At 30.8% G+C, this 5,651-nt stretch overlaps 1 pseudogene; it reads left to right on the forward strand.

Annotated features, from left to right (window-relative positions):
- LOC137235024 (cytochrome c oxidase subunit 2-like) overlaps nt 1–828 on the forward strand; it is a 33,641-nt pseudogene extending 32,813 nt beyond the window's left edge.
- Nucleotides 829–5,651: the final 4,823 nt, after the last annotated feature.

Raw genomic sequence — 5,651 nt, forward strand, 5'->3', positions numbered from 1 at the left:
TACATGAAATATTACCTCTTCAATTGCTTCATCTATTTCATTAATATTAATCTTATTATTTTTATTTATTATTTGAGAAAGTATAATTTCTAAACGATTTGTTTTATATCCCATACAATTTAGATCTTCAATTGAATGATTCCAAAATACTCCTCCAGCAGAACACAGATATTCTGAGTTACCTTTATTAACTAATTTCTAATATGGCAGATTAGTGCAATGGATTTAAGCTTCATATATAAAGATTTTACGTTAACTAGAAATTAAATGACAACATGAGCCACTTTTAGACTTCAAGACCTTAATTAGAACAATTAATTTTTTTCATTATCATACATTAATAATTCTAGTTATAATTACAACATTAGTTAGTTATTTAATATTTATATTATTCTTTAATAAATATACAAATTTATTACATGGACAAACTATTGAAATAATTTGAACGATTCTTCCAACAATTATACTATTATTTATTGCTTTCCCATCACTTCGATTGTTATATTTACTAGATGAAATTAATGAATCATCAATAACATTAAAAACTATTGGACATCAATGATACTGAAAATATGAATATTCAGATTTTATAAATATTGAATTTGATTCATATATAATCCCAACAAATGAAATAATTAGTAATAATTTTTGATTATTAGATGTAGATAATCGAGTAATTTTACCTATAAATTCACAAATACGAATTTTAGTTTCAGCGGCAGATGTTAACATTCATGAACAATTCCTGCTCTTGGTGTAAAAATTGATGGAACACCAGGATGATTAAACCAAACTAATTTTATAATTAATCGTCCTGGATTTTATTAAATGAATTAATAATAATTCATCATTAGATGACTGAAAGCAAGTATTGTCTCTTAAACCACTTAATAGTAAATTAGCAATTACTTCTAATGAATTTAATAATAAAATTATTTAACAATAAAAAATTAGTTAAATTTATAACATTAGTATGCCAAACTAAAATTATTAATAAATTTTAATATTTTTTAATTCCACAAATAGCCCCTATTAGATGATTAATATTATTTTTTGTATTTTCAATTACATTTATTATATATAGAATTATTAATTATTATTCATTAATTAATCAAACATCTAAATCTAATTATTTAAAAAATAAAATAAATAATTCATTGAACTGAAAATGATAACTAATTTATTTTCTGTATTTGACCCTTCATCAAGAATTTAAAAGTTATCATTAAATTGATTATATATATACATATATATATATGTATATATATATATATATGTATGTATATAATTAGATTAGATTAAAATATTAAGATTAAGATTAAGATAATTTTCTCATTGTTGATATTAGAAAAAAATTACAAAATCTCACACGGCGAGGGTTATTAAGTAATTTTTCTGAATTTCACTTCTTCATCAGCTAAATTGTCGTGAGATGAGTTTTAAACTTGAATTCTCCTGAATTCATACTAGTGTAAAGCCTTCATATACTCAGCTATATGAATGCCCCGCTGTACTTTGTTAATTGCCTTTATACATTATCAGGTACATAAACATTTATTTTGTTTTATTGATCTTATGACAGGGTGGATAAATGATGTATATTGGGACGATTTTCCGTCATCCCTTGTCAAATTTAGTTTCGAGACAAACCGGCTTCGGCGTTGTGCCATCATCAGTGTCGATTTTCGTTCTGATTGGTTGTTGTCGTTTGTATTTACAGTTCGTATGCACATGAGCAGATATTGTCAAAACGGATTGTTCGTAAAAGCACTTGTTGCAATTATACTGTTTATGCATGATTTAAGCAACCATTTTGCAAAAAGAAAAAAAATGACTGAAAACGAAAATATATATTTGTTTTATTATTTTAATATGGAGCTTTTACAAAATAAGGTGATTAATTATTTTATATTATCTTTAAAAAAAATTTTAAAAATGCGTTTTTATAACAATGAGCGATCAAGAATAGCTCACTGGTGCCATATAGATATACTGAGTCTGAAAAGACATATTCTGGGAAATAAGAAAACGAGATATGCGTTGGAACAAGAGGGTACAAGAAGAAACGAAAACTTCCTAGAAGACTTCGGGGTAAAAAACTAAAGCTGTATGAAGTTAACCCAAATCCCTGCGTAGGTAAAAAGTGTGGAAAAAAGTGTTGTGAAAAGCTAAGTGAGCAAGATCGGTTGGTGTTAAATGAACACTTTTGGGGCTTAAGCAACAAGATACGATAAAGAGATTGACTTCTATCGTGCATGACCCGGAAATGCGTTCAAAGGAGACCCTTAAATGCGTTCAAAGGAGAACCATTTTCAAAAATGAATACCATATAGGCTTCCATTTGCAAAAAAAGGACAAATGCATTATTTGTGAAAAGTATAAGAATTCGGACAGAGAAGCACAAAACCTTTTACAACAAACTGAGGAACATAAAATGCACATACGGGGCAGAGAGAAATCATAAGAAATTTTCTTAGAGGACCAAAGAAAAAGCAAAGAGAATGGGACGTATATCTGCGCCTGCTTCGACCTTCAGAAAGTATTAAATACACCACACGGAAAAAGCGTAAACATTTTCTATTCAAGAAAATATGCTTTTTATAATGAAAGCGTTAACGAAAACGGCACAAGAAACGGTTATTGCTTTTTATGGGGTGAATCGGATGGAAAACGTTTCCAGTACAATTTTCCAATACTTAAATATCGTGGATGAAAGGGGGACTCATTCTGATATAAGTCTATATTGTGATGGTTGTGTTGGGCAGAACAGGAAGAGAGCTATGCAAGCAATGATAATATATTTCTTAGAGAAGGCTACTAACATAAGACACATTAAATTAACTTACCTGTTGCCTGGGCATACCATGATGCCCGTGGGCTCCATACATAGCACTATTGAGTCTTATTAGCGATAGAAATATTTGGGCTCCAAGTGAATGGTATAAAATTATTTCGAACGAAAGAACTATACCAGAAAATTATACATGCATTTCAATTCATAATTCGGATTTTAAAGATTGGAAAACCTTTTCTCAAGCTTTGCTTCCAGCTTCAGTCAAAATATCATTTACGTCTTTGCGTTGCGCTATCTTCAAAAAAAATTCTCCATTGGTTAAACTACACTATGGTTACTTTGACGATAGCGAAAAAAGGTATACGATCTCAGTACAATTTTTATTTATTTATTTGTTTATTTATTTATTTAGTTAGTCTATGAACAAAGATTCTTACAGACTAATAACAATTAACGATAAAAATAAAAACTAAGACTAAAAACCTAGAATATAGTATTTAGAATCTTAGAAAAAACACTTTTCGAAAATGAAAAATTAAGTTGGATAGAACTCGAGATTAAATTAAATTCAATCAGGGCTCGCACAAGAGGAGCATTACGCGAATAATCAGTTCTACAATTAACGCCATAAAAAGGTAGAAATCTACGAAGATTACGCTGAGGTATGCTAAAATTAATTTTCTCCAAAAGAAAAGAGCATTCAACGTCGCCGCTGATAATATTATGTACAAAAGAAAGCGAGAGAACCGTTCGTCTGGCTTCCAAAGTTTTTAAATTTATCAAAAGCAGGCGAGATTCATAAGATGGAATTGGTTCATCAAAATTCAAAGAGTGTAAAGCATATTTGAGAAAAACTTTTTGGACCCGTTCAATCCTGTTAACGTAGTTTTTGTGACTTGGTCTCCATATAAAAGCAGCGTATTCCAATTTAGAACGAACAAACGCCGTGTACAACAACTTGAGAGTATAAGGGTAACAAAAATTTGAACTGTTGCGCCTAACAAATCCAAATACCGAATAAGCTTTCGAAATAATGTGACTAATATGTCTATTGAAAGAGAAGTTACTAGAAAAAATTACACCAAGATCTTTAATTTCATCCAAACTTTGTAATAGTGAATGGGAAATGTGATAAGATATCAGCAAGATATTACGAGTTTTCGCATAAGTGACTTTAAAACAATTTTTGATATTTCAAAGAAAGCCGTGAAATCAATCTAAGCTATCAATGTCTTTCTGAAGCTTAACAGCATCATCCGGTTTTGCAATTCGAAAATACCTTTAAATCATCGGCATAGAGTAAGAACTCGGCAAAATTGAAGCAGCTGCCTATATCATTAATAAACAAAACAAACAGTAATGGGCCTAGTATACTTCTTTTAGGAACCCCAGAACAGGCGAAGAATGGTTCAGAAGAAGTGCCGTCAACTGTTACCACACAATTTCTGTTACATAAATAAGACTGGATCCATTTCAAAAAAACCGAATGAAATCCCAAAGAAGAAAGCTTATAGATCAACAAGGAATGTGAAACTTTATCGAAAGCTTTTGAGAAATCAGTGTAAACGCAGTCCACTTGAAGTCACGAAGAGAAAGATGCAATACAATACTCACTGAATACTGCAAGATTCGAAACCGTAGATCGGTTTGAGACAAAGCCATGCTGGTTTGGCGAAATCAGACTCTTACATACAAAGTACATTTTATCCTTAACGATAGTTTCAAAATGCTTCGAAACCATAGAAAGCTTTGAAATGGGTCTATAATTGCAGACATCATTCTTACAGCCTCCTTTAAGAATAGGACTAATAGAAGCAAATTTCCAATCATTAACGAAAACTCCAGTTGACAATGACAAATTGAAAATTAGTTTTAAAGGCACAACTAAAGCAGGACAATTCTTGAATAGTAGAACTGAAAGTCCATCAGAGTCCGTTTTCGCAGATGGTTTAAGTTTATTAATGCCAGTAATAAGATCTTTAGAAGAGAGGCTAAGAGAACCAAAACTGAAAGTAGATTTGCAGTTATAATCAAAGCTAGGCGGAAGATTGTCATCGTCAGCAACAAAATTTGAACTGAAAAAATCTGCAAACAAATTGGCCACCTTAAATGGGGTGCTAGCAAACTGCTTATCGTAAAATACAGCCGAAGGTATAGAAGAGCTCGATTTTTTGGACTTAATAAACTGCCAGAAGGCTTTCGGATTTGATTTAATATTCTCCTCCATTCCAAGAATATAGTTTCTGTACAAAAATTTATCTAAACAATTGAAATCTTTGGAGTATTGTTGATATTTGATAAAATAGGTTTGATTACCAGATGATTTAAATTTCTTGAAGAATTTATTTCTTAGGTTCTTTAACTTTTTCAAGTTAATGTTATACCACGGAAGTTTGTAAGGCCTTTTCTTTACAGCCGGAATATTTTTTAAAGCAAAGTCGGACATTCGAGTTTTAAAAGTATGATAGCAACTAGAAGCATCAGGGCAGGATGATAGAATATCCCAGTCGTAATCCATTAAAGAAGCGTCGATTTTGTCAAAATCGCAAGCTGCGAAATTAAAAGATACTTTTTCTTCAGGAACCCATGACGAGAATTCATAAAATTTAAGAGTAACGATCAAAGGCACATGATGCTTATCGCAAGATGATATAGGAGAAAGGTATTCAGCTATATTGAATATCAAAATTCTTTATATATAAAAAGAAGTGTACATTTTGATTGTCACTCCATAACTCGAGAACGGATAGAAAGATTGCCATGAAATTTTCAGGAAAGATACAGGAACTAGAGGTAATGGTTAGTTGACCCAAAAGAGGGTACAAGAAGAAACGAAAACTTCCTAGAAGACTTCGGG

Source organism: Eurosta solidaginis, chromosome X (assembly GCF_040869045.1).
Source record: "Eurosta solidaginis isolate ZX-2024a chromosome X, ASM4086904v1, whole genome shotgun sequence".
NCBI lineage: Eukaryota > Metazoa > Arthropoda > Insecta > Diptera > Tephritidae > Eurosta > Eurosta solidaginis.